The 14,109-nt window shown below is 42.6% G+C and overlaps 1 protein-coding gene across 1 annotated transcript in view; it reads left to right on the forward strand.

Moving 5' to 3' along the window:
• epas1b (endothelial PAS domain protein 1b) overlaps window positions 1-2,572 on the forward strand; it is a 73,906-nt gene extending 71,334 nt beyond the window's left edge. Inside the window, exon 16 of the mRNA XM_063191749.1 lies at window positions 1-2,572. This exon is cut by the window's left edge and continues 1,999 nt beyond it. The gene's annotated coding sequence lies outside the window, so the exon portion shown is untranslated.
• Window positions 2,573-14,109: the final 11,537 nt, after the last annotated feature.

Consider the following 14,109-nt stretch of genomic DNA (forward strand, 5'->3'; position numbering starts at 1 on the left):
TAATCTCAAAGCATTAAAGCAGATGACTACATGTAGCAGATGAATAGAGTCTGAAAGGCAGAAATCGTCAAGACTGCATTTAAATACATCAGAAAATTGCTGACAGAAATATCCGAAATTCAAAAAAAAGAATTTAGTAGATGGGTTAAGATGCCTGTTGTGGAGCAGCGACAGTTGTTTTATACTGGGATCCACCCGCATTAACAAGGTTTCAATTTTCTTTCATCATTTGTTTGCGTATTTAATTGTTTTTTGAGGGATGGGGCTGAGGTTGTCTTTAAGGTTGAATTGTGAGTTTCACCAATGCCTTAAAAATGTGTCTGCATTTTCCCTTGACCGCCTAACTATGAAAGTTTGACCATTATAGACTAACCCCTCAGAGTCACAGAGCTGGTTTAGCCTCGTCTTAGTGGTGGATTGACCACCATATGTTGTGAGGTATTCATGCCCACATTCAGAAAAAATGCAGTGTTACTGCAACACCATTCTGAAAATATATGGTCCCAAACGCTTCAATGTCAATTCAACTCGTTGAGTGATGAATTAACATTTACAGAGGCTAATTTAACACTGTTTTAAAGTACAGTATACATGGCTTCCCGGTGTTAATACAACATTTAAAAGAATTGAATTTATCCATAGAATTGAGTGGGACCAAATTGACCCTATTGCAAGATATTCAATACTGTATGTGTTCCGTGTCATCCACAACATAACATCCTTTCAATGACCTGACCACGATAGAGCTTGATATTGCCATGTGTTTTACATGATGATTCACAAGTGTATTGAGTGTATTGTAGATGACACAGGTGACAAAGGACAAGTCATGTTAGTTGTCTTCTTACCGCCAGAGGTATTAGAGGTGTGGAGCCTACACACCATGCAGTCATGTTTAATCAGTACTCTGTGCATGCTTTGCCGGATCAGACTGGGTTGTACAATTGAATAATATCATGGGTTGTCACAGAGGATTATGCCGTGCGGAAATCTGAGAAGCGGCAAGTGGGGGCAGCGTTCTATATTATCGCCCGAGGGCGCCTGTTCTTCTCATGCCAAATCGCAAAAGTTTCATTTAATTATCACCCTCTGCTGAGTCCAAAACATATCTGGTTGTCACGGCTATATTAAGCCCCCATAATTGCCTCAAGGCAACAAGAGCAATTGGCCACGCCAAGCAATAACAGGAGGCCTTAGTTAGCATCTTACAGTGCCGACTGGGGAAGACAGCGTTTTTATTGTGTGTTGGCAGGTGGGATGATTAAACGGCAGTTTCTCTTGCCTTCAGACGGTGACATTTGAGAGTGAAGGAAGACGTGTATGTGCGTTGGACAGACATGGAAATCTGCACAGCCTACCCACTGTTGCAGATTCCTCTTACTGTTCATCAGTCTTTCGCCCATGAAGCCTTCTTAAACCGTTGTTATGCCCTGTTGTGTTAACAGATACAAATATTCTCTCAAGCTGTTTTTTTTAATCATAGGTTATGGGGGGAAAGAACTGTAGGAAGCAACCCAAAGTCCAAAGAACGAGAAAAGACAAAATGTCCTCTCTTTATTTTCCCCCCTCCTCCTCTCGAGCCAAAGTCAATGGAATCTTGAGCATTTCCCCTCGTGATTCAGAGGCTAGATTGAAAATATCACCAGGATAATGCAAGAGGATATGCAATTTATGTTGTTTATTTATGTTTTCTGCTAAGTGGACGGACAAGGCACATGAGTAGCTGTCAGGGGAGGATGAGAAATAGGCGTCTCATCAGTCTTCATGTACACAGATGAGAAGATCATTTTGGTCTTGTATAAATATACTCTCCTGAGTTGTACTGAGTTCCTATGATAGGTTGCCCCCAAACAAACAGAAAAATATATACAAGAGGACTGTATTAAGACCTGGCATTTTCTCCCATTTTAATGTTGGTTTATCAGAATCCCAGAGCTATTTTTCTTTAAATGTTTACTTGAATTGCCAGCGATGAAAGCCAAAGTTGTCCACGTAAATTCTGTTCTATTTATTGTGTTGCCTAGTAAATGACTTCATCGTCATTGTAAAGTCATAATTTGTGCAGTAGTACAAAAAGTTTATATATTGTCCCACATTGGTGCAGAATATTCATATGTTAGTACTGGATTGGTTATGCTAAAGACCAATTGTCGGTTAAAAAAACTGCTGTACACCTGTAAGTGGAGAGACAGGGGAAGTCACGATTACATCAACGACCCCTTTGAAAGACCGATCACCAGTCTTAGTTGTCGTAGCCTCTGTGTCCTCTGAGGGGTGTAACAAAATCTCAAAATATCATATACAGTCAGCCATAAAAATCCGACGAAATTGATTTAATTAAGAATCTGTTTTAATGTCCCTGGCATTGTCATGTTGCTCACGCTCAACTATAAGGGAGTAAGGTCTGTCCAAAACTGAAAAATCTACCATTATGAAATGCTTCACACGTGATGACGTATCACGTGTTTTTGCTTGAGATCAGTAATGAACCGTAACAAAATGGCCACCAATCAGTTCTGAGTTTGAACAGTCTGAAAATTTTCAGTGAAAAAAAATGTTTTAAAAAAAACCCCACAGAATACAAATGTAATGCACTCTTCCACTGGAATAGCGGTAAAGAGAAAACACTAATGGTAGCATTTCCATTTTTGGATGATGTGTCGAATTAAAGACAATGTCAGTTGATGGATTGTTGTTTTTATCTAGATATAATAAAAGGGGTTTGTTTTCATGGGTCTGAGTCTTCTATCATTTCTCCCTTTTTAATTTTGTTTTCGTTTCGTTTTTGGATGTCTTATAGTTACATTAGCTGAAGCCATGACTATTTTAATATTCTAAATTCATATTTACTATATTATTATGATATCTCCTGTTATTACTGTATGGGAAATTTTACCCAAGCAAGAAGTTGTATTTCTGCACTGATATGTTATTAAAGCATATTGATCCCACTCTTCATGTGTATTGCGTTTATTGTCTTCTCTCTCTCTCTCTCTCTCTCTCTCTCTCTCTCTCTCTCTCTCTCTCTCTCTCTCTCTCTCTCTCTCTCTCTCTCCTCTCCATTTGCATTTGAATATTGTGTAAACATGTTTTCAAGGCAGTACAGCATTTCTCACAATGATGGTGATTTAATGCTACGTGTGTGTTTTATTCATAGTATGGTACATTTTTAGTGGGGGGACGTCACTGTCATATTTCACCGCTGTTGCCATTGTAACAGCCAGAAATCTGCAAAGACCCGCACTCAGTAAATGTCTCTGTGTTAATTCAACAGAAAGAGATTTGGACTAACACAGCGAGTGTTAAAATGTAACATTCTTGGTGTTGAATAACTTAGCTAAATTTACTGTGTTAGCCAGTGACCCCTCTCTCAGGGTGGCAGGAACTGCAACAGGGTCAATCTAGCTCCCGTTCCTTCCTCAGGAAGAGTCCTTGTCATACTCCTCTGCGCTAAAACTCACTGTAGTAGCGAGCTATTCACTACCACCACCACATGAGAAAGCGGCCTGAACTGCATGAACCTGTGTGAGCCTGTGCCCCCCCCCCCCCCACACACACACACACACATCCACGCAAGCAGAAGCAGAAACACCAGCTCCCCCCACACACACACACACACACACAGACACAGAGCCTTGGGCTATGCCGACATTCTTGTACATATCTAATGGAAACATTTGCCGCTGGAGCGTAGAAATCCTCACACGCATGTCCATGTACTTCTTGTGCACATTTCTGGCACACTCTCACGCAACACAGTGATTTGCACCTACCTTCATACACAGAGACACACACACACACACACACACACACACACACACACACACACACACACACAGTATAAATATATAGGCCTACAGTATAGTATACCAATTTCACTTCCCTGTCACAACTCAAAGTACCTCATGTATCATGTCATGCCAGTTAAATACTGTTTTTGCATCAGGAAACTGGCACCAAGACTGGTGAGGGGCCATCTCCTTGGCTAGAGTTCTCTTAAGTAACAAGAGGTTGTTCTGCACCTGCCAAGCTCAAGCTCCTTGCCCAACACTGGGGGAAATCCAGTGGTTCTCTTACAGTCGAATTTCGTCTCACTGGGGAAATCCAAACAAAAAAAGAATGCCGTGCCAAAAGAATTAATAAAAGAGAACATTCCAAGCATCCTTTTCTGTTGTCTTTCCTTCGTCAAGGCCCCTTTTAAACAGGCACATATTAATGCATAGTGTACACACCCCTGCGACCATACACACAACAAACATGTCCGCACGGAAGCATGTCAAAGTGTACCCTGTGCTCTCTCTCTCTCTCTCTCTTTCTCTCTCTCCCTCTTTCTCTCTCTCTCTCTCTCTCTCTCCCTCTTTCTCTCTATGTGTGTGTGTGCGTGCGTGCATGCGTGCGTGCGTGTGTGCGTGCGTGTGTGTGTGGTTGTGTAGAGAGAGAGAGCTGAGATATGCATACCAGTCAGGGCTTCTGTCTCAGTTCTGGAGAAGAGCGGCCTTGTCCTGACATGGGTATTAATCATAATCATAAATCATTCATCAAACATGCCTGCACTCCATCTGAGTATCATCCATACCGGTTAGCACTGGTTTGACAAGGTATGGTGGTGTAGAATTAACCCTTTGAGAAGTACCATCACATTTGATTAGAACTATTGCGTAAAATATTGAGTTCTCACTGAGATGTCACACACTCTGCAGGATTTTTTTGTGTCTTTTTTGTTCTTATTTTTGTGACAGGACAGTAAGAGATACAGACAGTAAGTGGTTGGAAGAGAGACGGGGAAGGATTGGCAAAGGACCCGGGCCGTAATCGAACTCGGGTCATTGGTGTAGCATGCGAGTAGCCCACCGTTAGAGCCACAGTAGGGCCTCTCTGCAGGATTTTAAACACATACAGTAGTTGCATGGGAGCTGTAGATTGTTCAAGCAATAATCTAGAACGGGGGGCAACCGCTATTCAGACATAACGCTATTCCGACATCGGACATACCGTAGGGTTAGGGTCAGGGTCAGGGTTAGGATTAGGGTTAGGGTAACTGCATGCACTCTCCCTAAACTGATAAAAGCCGTGCAACGTAGCACAAACCACAGAAATGGCATATATCGCGACGGTATTCCGACAATAGACATCAATGTAGGAATATCGGAATAGCGGCATGTGCGGCATATCGGAATAGCGCCATGTAACCATCAGAACTACTTCCCCCTCAAGGCGTTGGACAGCTTAAAACAGCATTGGGTTGATGAGGAAGATCTCGTAGGTCAAAAAGTAGACTATCCAATCCACATTGTGGAGCTGTGGTGAACCTGATGAACCTGATGAAGCAACAGCGAAACTACCAGCAAAGAATACCAGTGTGCGGTGATTCATCCTTCCTTTACTTGGATTACTTTTACTGCACATCACCAGCACCTGGACAGTGGTTGTGCACAGGGACACAACTTTGAGTACCACATTGTGTAGCTGTTGCAATGAATCCTTTTATAGGTCACCACAAAGTGTCCGAGGAAGAAGTCTTGTCCTCAACCAACCTTTAGTCCAGAGTATATACAAGGAGCCCCTTTAAGAATATTAGCAATATTAGTGTCAAGTTTATTCATAATTACTTGGGCAGGTGGTTAGTTCAAGTATTGCAATGTCCCTGTATGTGTGTGACCACAATTTCGCCAGGCAAAATAGTGAAACGAGGGAGGTGAGAGAGAGAGAGAGAGAGAGAGAGAGAGAGAGAGAGAGAGAGAGAGAGAGAGAGAGAGAGAGAGAGAGAATCAAATAATAAAATAATCTATCCCATGTATAAACAAGCACAAACTAAAAAACACACACACACACACACACACACACACACAAGCACACACACACACACACACACACACACACACACACACACACACACACACACACACACACACACACACACACACACACACACACACACTCACAGAACGTACACACATATTCACTCTTGTCAGCACACAAGGCTTGTGTCTCTGTCTTGAGCTGATGTTGCTGGCCCAGGGCCCACCCAAACAGGTCCCCCCCCAAACAGATCCCCCCCCCAAACAGGTCCCCCCCCCAAACAGATCCCCCCCTTTATTGTCCTCCCATTTAATGTTTCGTAGGGTGACGCACTTCCCCTCCCTCACTCCCCGACATACAGACTCACACACACGCCTGCACACACACACACACACACACACACACACACACACACACACATACACACACACACACACACACACACACACACACACACACACACACACACACACACACACACACATTGTTCGCGCAGTTCTAATCGCAGATTTTAGACTTGCGACCAGGCACATTTTGAGCCTCTATGTTTTATCAACACATTTTGCCCTTTCTGCGTTTTCGTCGGCAGTTACGACGGGTGCAGATCTTATTTTTCGTTGTTGTGTTGGAGTGCGGCCTGCCGGCGTCCTGCCAGCGAGGCGCATGCGCATGCGCACACACACACACCATAATACATACATACATAATACACACACACACACACACATAATACATACACACACACACACACACACACACACACACACACACACACACACACACACACACACACACACACACACACACACACACATGTAGGTTTGGCTTGGAAAGTAGTGTGGACATTATGGTATGGCAAATTGTCCAGGTATGCTATATTTGCATTACATTTGTGGAAAAAGTTGTGGGGACAAGCTAGGTTTATCTCAAAAGTTTGTCTCAATCCATACCTAAAATTACCAATGGCCATACCCTCTTTTGACACCCCCCACCCTCATTATGATATATGACATCGCCATAATGTATTTTCCATCAAATTTAGGTAATGCACTTAAATTTGAATGATTATATGCTTCAGACCACTCAAATGTTCACAAAGTTGTCTGATGCTAATGGAAATAACAAAAAAATGTGAAAATATATGTCACAAAATAGCGTCATAGATATGGTAAAGTGGCTTCAGTTTCTTATAACATTACAAATCATTACCAAATTTGCAGGGCATGATACACATGGCACGCGTAAGCAATGAGAAAAAAAAGAATGAATGAAATTGAGGTGAAATGTGCGTTGGTAAAGATAAAGCCTGCCGTGATTATATATGTGGCGATGTCATCAAATTAGCATACATTTGCATATGTTGCATGCATGTGTACATGTAAATGTGTATGTTATGTAGGTAATTTGTGCTAATGTAATGGAATAACTATACAATAAGTAGTATGTGATAAGAAAGGAAAAATAATGAGACTTAAATCAGTGATTTTCGGTCAGACATACCTGCCATGGCAACGGCAAAAATGATAAACCTAATCTTTTGGTACTACGGTAAACTGTCTGTAGCCAACTAAATTTTAGGAAAAGTCATCAAGTTTTGTAGTCATAGCTTAAGTCATTAAGGAATTATACAGCAAAAAAGTTATATATATGTTAGCCTATATATAGTTATACTTATATATGGCCCTGCTAATATGATCCACTTTAGTGCGAGGATAAGCTATCACTATACAGGCAAAGAAAAGCATTCGTCAAGTAGGTTAGTTTAACAGCCTGATGGCTGTGAATGTACTTTTGTCCTCTGCTCTGTGTCATGTTGCAGGATATTACAGACAGTGGTAATTGTCATTTCCTGAATGCTGCCTTTTTCCATACAATGTGTAAACAAAGGAGGTCTTTTATGTAACAGTCTTAATGACTTAATGCTGTTTTCCATTTTCAGCTTGGCCCTCTTCTTATTTCACACAAATGCATGCACACACGCACACAAACGCACAGTACAAAATACTTTTGCTCCCCGCACCAAAGGTTGTGGAAATAGTTAAACGTTTCATGACCTTGAACATGAAGTCTGTATGTATGACTGAGCATGTCCTGTCTCAGCACTGCGTTCACTTTTTCTTTCATCTTCCTAAGAAGTAAAAAATGCTGAATTATGGGAATAATATGGGAATAATAGGGGGATGAAGACTGCTGTCTCGTCCTAATCCAAAGATGCAAATGTCAAATGTGGGCACCATCTCTATAAGGGAGTGACAAGAAAGGAGGGAGAGAGAGAGAGAGAGAGAGAGAGAGAGAGAGAGAGAGAGAGAGAGAGAGAGAAGGAGAGAGAGAGAGAGAGAGAGAGAGAGAGAGAGAGAGAGAGAGAGAGAGAGAGAGAGAGAGAGAAGGAGAGAGAGAGGGAGAGAGAGATGGAGACAAGTCTGAGCTCGATGATTGTACTGTTTATACTGGGACCAAACACACCCGTCGCCAAAATAAAGACAAACAGTATGGGAAATTACTGCTGATTTAAAAAAAAATAGCAAATAGAAAAACAAAGCAAAACAAAACAGAAACAGAAACAGAAGCTGCAGCTACATCTTCCTCTTCCTCTTCCTCTTCCTCCCTCCATCTTCATCCTTCTCTTCTCTCAGCCAGGCCCCTTGGGCTGTTTACCCAGAATGCCATTGTCTGTGTCGACTTGTTGTCCACACACAAGCAAGAAGTGTAGCCAAAACAAGAGCCCATACACACAACCAGGGGCTTCTCCCAAAGGTGAATGCCATGTGTCAGAGTGCTGAACACGTAAAAAGACTAATACTGTAGCATCCCAGACATACAAGTAAATGTAAGGATAAGGATCATTATTTTCTGCATTAGAGGCTTACGTGGTAATAGGGTTAAAAAAAATCATCCCAAAAGTGAATGCCTGCATGGGTTATGGAGTATGGGCCTACTTGTAGGTTTCTCTCTTTCTTTCTTTTTTTCTCTCTCTCTCTCTCTCTCTCTCTCTCTCTCTCTCTCTCTCTCTCTCTCTCTCTCTCTCTCTCTCTCTCTCTCTCTCTCTCTCTGCCTACAAGTAACTTCTACGTTACGTTTTCCATGTTCCCCATGGTTGGTTCAAAGCTTATGTTTTCCTTTAATGAATGTCAGAAAAAAACGGAAAGAAAAAGGAAAACAAAGAACACAAAGGGAGTCTCGAAGTGAGCAAAAAGAGAGGGGGAGAGACGTGAGGAACTGTCGATTCTTACCCACTGGCGACTTCCTCCAGTCTGTTTGAGCCTTGAGCCGAACGGCAGTTAGCAGCTCTAGCAAACAATCTGTGTTGCCACAGACCCTAAATGGCGGACAAAGGATGTGTCTCGTTAAGAAACTTACAACACCCTTGCCCACACTCAGGCAACTTTTTTTCATATTTGAACTTGAAATGCTCGGGAGAGCACATACAATGCCGGCACTTGGACGCCTGTTGGGTGTTCTGGCGTCGCCCCTCGGTCACACACCCATGCACGAATGCACACTAACGCACACACACACACACACACACATACACACACACCAGGGGTGGAACTTAAGTGTTTTCCCCACCAGTCACTCACCATTTTTACGAGTCAATAATGACAATAGTAGTCGAGATCAGTTCATTATTATTATTATTATTGTTATTATTATTATTATTATTAAAACTATTGTTATTGGAATTATTATTATGATTATACAATTATATGTTTGCGTTAGGTTGACCACGTCCTTAACACCAGAAAGGAGGACTTCTGACGTGGTTGGGGGTGGGGGGTGGGGGGCTTCCCACAGAAGTTTTTGAATTTTTAGATAGGCTACAATTTCCTGCATTCTAATCAATTTTAGGGTGAAAATCACCTGGACATTCAGGCTATTCGTAACTCGAGTGGAGGTGAAAGTTTTCACCTGTCAAAGTGACTGGTGGGTTGAAACCACTGAAATTTACCCGTCATTGGCAGGTGGACGGATGCTTATTTCCATCCCTGACACACACACACACACACACACACACACACACACACACACACACACACACACACACACACACACACACACACACACACACACACACACACAGCACACAAGGGATGAAAATTAATATATAAATATAAATATAAATGAGGTAATATAAATATACTGTGGTACGTGCCTTGTAAAATACTATTCACTCACTATTTTTTACCAGTCAAGTTATATTCAACCATTCTCAGTCGTGGAATGCCATGCATTATGCTAGACCAGACATACTCAACTGGTGGACTCGGGTCCGGATGTGGACCCAAACGCAATGTCATCTGGACCGAGACAAAATCCCTCTGTATATAACATGTTTTAAAATTATTATCATTTTATTTTCATTTTGTGTCAGGCAAGATTTCGCTGCTTTGCAGTCTCTTGATGTATTTCTGCGAAGCCAATCTTATGACAAATAAATCATCACAATGACAACTCAGTGAACGAACAAAGGCCAGTGCGGCCAGCGAGTGAGGCCATTTTCTGCATCGGTCCGTAGCGACTTTTTCGGACCCTTGGACATTTTGCAAGTGGACCTTTACACTTTCTAGTTGAGTGCCTCTGTGTTAAACTATAATACACAGTTACTATACCCTTGATGCGGCATATAGTAACACATAACAGTTGTAGTGCATTGTCAAAATGTTGCTTACAGACTTACCCCTGGGATATTTGATGTGCTATTTAAAACTCAATCTGAGGAGAAATTCCTCATCCATCAGAGTGGCAGGTTGACAAATTTTAGCTGTCATGGCAGTATTCAAATCAAGTCCTTTTTGGCAGGTAACTGGTGGTTAAGTTCCAAACCTGAGACACACACACACGTACGCACGTACGCACGCACACACGCACGCACGCACGCATGCACACACACACACACACACACACACACACACACACACACACACACACACACACACACACACTCTTTTTGGATGTGCCATCATCTGTACCCAGTAACCTCTCCTGTCCTGGAACTGATGTCTGGACACTGGCTGCAACCCAATGTACTGTTTGGTTTATTCAATTGGTTCATTAAACATGAAGTCTGTGGGCAAAACGCAAAGCCCAAAGCAAAACTGAGCTCTCTCTTGATGATTATGAATGATGAATGATAATAACAGCAAAACCCACTGCATGAAAAGAGGAATATGTGGATGAGTTTTGCACCTTAAACTGCCTCATACCTCAAGCCACAGCATTTGCGGCTCCCCCATGCCCCCCTCCCATCCCCTTCTTAGGAGAGCCTTTAATATGTAAATGCCAGTGATCAGGTCGGGAGCTGCTACAGTCAATTTCAAGTGGGGTGGGGTGGGGTGAGGTCAGGTGGGTGGGAGGGAGTGGGGGGTCGGCAGGCCTGTTTCTAGGATTTTGGGGTCCCTAGGCAACGGGATTGTTGGGGGCCCTAGGGCATTTTTTGGCCTTTTACTAAAATGTGTGTGTGTGTGTGTGTGTGTGTGTGTGTGTGTGTGTGTGTGTGTGGTGTGTGTGTGTGTGTGTGTGTGTGTGTGTGTGTGGTGTGTGTGTGTCTGTATGTATGTTTGTTCACGCTGCCCAGTGGTGTTTTTCAGAATCACTAACCATTAAACCAGGGGTAGTGAACCTATGTCTCGAGGGCCCTTGAGACCGTTTTATCCGGCCCCTGATATAATATAATGTTTTGCAACTTCACATGAAATAGGCCTATGACATATTTTGCAGGCCTAAAGGAATCTTAGAAATTACATTTCCAATGCAATTAAGTTAGGCCTATATTCAGGGGACCTAGAAAAGGTGGGGACTGTTTTAAATGTGTCTACCTTTAAAGGTGTCTATATGTCTATATAGGCCTAAAGGTGTCTATATATGCCTAAATTTCATGGGGAAATCCTGATTTGTGTTCATAGTACGGCCCCCGGAGGATTTTATGACCATGGTAGGAATTTGAAGTGGCCCTTCGAATGAAAAAGGTTCCCCACCCCTGCATTAAACCTTTCTTCTAGCCACAGCTCTGCTGTCAGTACATTTTATTATGATACTATAAGCTCAGAAATGAAGTTGATCGAACAATTCGATCGGTGCTATAAACATTTAAATGAACCGAATAGAAATCAGAATAGAAACATCTGAATGATCTTTCTTGGACATAGCCTACATTTTGAAGTGACCCTTTGAATTAAAAAGGTTCCTCACCCCTGCTTTTGAGGAAAAACATCAATGTGCTTGGCCACTCTGGTTTTTAAATTATTCTGAACTAAAGCAAGGATTGTTCAAGGAAGTTCAAAACAGACTGTCTCTGGTTAAATTAGTTCTACACCAAGCCTTTAGGTGGCAGTACAACTAATTCGCACAATGCGAATTCCACACACAAGCCACAAAGAAGCCATCTTCCGCGGTCAACAACACCGACCTATCTGAACAGAACCATGTAGCAACCTAATGTAAGTAGGCTACCGGATGTGAGTACCCGGATATCCGCCCGAGTACTTACGTCAATTTTACCTCAGCTACTCGATTTCGGTCGTATATTTACGACAGTTTAACCTCAGCTACTTGATTTCGGTCCAATTTGAGTCTGACTGAAGATGGAAGAGACAGTGCCGTGCGTAAAGAGCCCACAGCACATCGCCGTTTCGGCGACACCAGAGAGTTCCTTGATATCCCAATCAAAAGAATAGGCCCGGTGACCAATAACATCAAAATAATAAAAAAAATAATAAAATGAAATTATAACTTAAAACCGAATTGATTTGGGTGTGAAAATTAAACTGTCTCAACCGGGCACCCAAAGGGAATCCATCAAAAGATAACGGCGTTACTTTCTCGTCGGCATTATTTTGTTTTTATTATCCAGGAGGACTGAGCTGAAAACTGCAGCAGTCACCTTGCACAGTTCTAGCTGCTCTGAAGCACGTATCCTGCCCATTCGCAATGTTAAATAAAAGGTTTTGCACAAGACTATAGCCTACAATAGATGCACTGTCACAGACAGAATAGCCCGTTTCGGAAGGCATTAAAGTCACGAGTTTACCCAGTCTAAATGTAGTTTAGTTTCTGGAAGTTTCTGAGTTTTACATTAGTGAAACATAACATCAGGATATCCTACAAGTTAAAAGAATATCTGGGCATAGCCTTCTCTCTGAGTTAGAAAACAGCAGCTATGCCGCATATTGTGTAGTTATTATTTGGTGGTGCAAAAACAACACGCGAAACCATGCCGCATATTGTGCCATTATTATTAGTGATGCCGAAACAACAAAGCCAGATTGGTGACTAGAGCTTGCCTAGTCCATTTAGACATAGCCTACTCATTTTATTGTGCCATGTACATTTAAAAGTGTCAGTGGAGAATTAAACTGGGCGCTGAATACTGAATATTGGAGCCATTCTCCCTCCGTGTCTAGATAGCCTACAGTCAGAGGCGCGCGCACGCTCTTATTTCTGTATTATATGAAAATATCCTAAAACGGTCACAACATCAGAGGACCTTCGTGGTGGAGGATACTTGCGGCGGGGGCCGAGACCGAGTTGTTACGGGACACTCTTAATATTATTGAAGGGACAGACCATGCTCGATACTTTACCCGGTCTAAATGTAGCACTCGAAAAGTTATGCCGCATATTGTGCAGATTAGGCTATTTGGTGATGCCAACCACACGTGCACGTTGGAGACTACAGCCTATAATTTAGACATAGCCTATTCATTTGATTGTGCTACGTAAACTTAAAAGTGTCACTGCAAAATCAAACGGGACGCTGAAATATTGGAGCCAGTAACTTCGTGTCCGGTGGATATTGTGCAGATGTGTGTGCGCGCGCACAACTAATTTCTCTCCCATCTCTTTGCTCATCAAGCCTCCGATCTCCAAAAAGACACGGGCACTCAGGATAACTGTGTACACTGGCTGTTTAAATAATGTGATGCACGTTCCTCATGACATGGCATGGTTTGGCCACCCTAAATTCAACATGACTGCATTCGCACATATCGTTTAAACATCCATGATGGAATGGTCACTCTTAATGTGCAAGTAGGCCTATTGGATATGAAAAAAAGATCTTAAAACGGTCACAACACCAGAGGACCCGTGGTGGTGTGGTGGATATTTGCGGCGGGGGCCGAGGCGAGTTGTTACGGTAGGCTACAATCATATTATAGAAGGGACAGTCAGGCGACACAGCGCGACTCACATAGGGTAGCTGTGGTGCCGCAAAGCATTCCTGATGGTGGAAATGAATGCAAATGCACGCAGATACTCGGGCGGATATCCGGGCACTCACATCCGGCAGCCTACTTACATTGGGTTGCTACAAAC

Source organism: Engraulis encrasicolus, chromosome 24 (genome assembly GCF_034702125.1).
Source record: "Engraulis encrasicolus isolate BLACKSEA-1 chromosome 24, IST_EnEncr_1.0, whole genome shotgun sequence".
In the NCBI taxonomy this organism is placed as follows: Eukaryota; Metazoa; Chordata; class Actinopteri; order Clupeiformes; family Engraulidae; genus Engraulis; species Engraulis encrasicolus.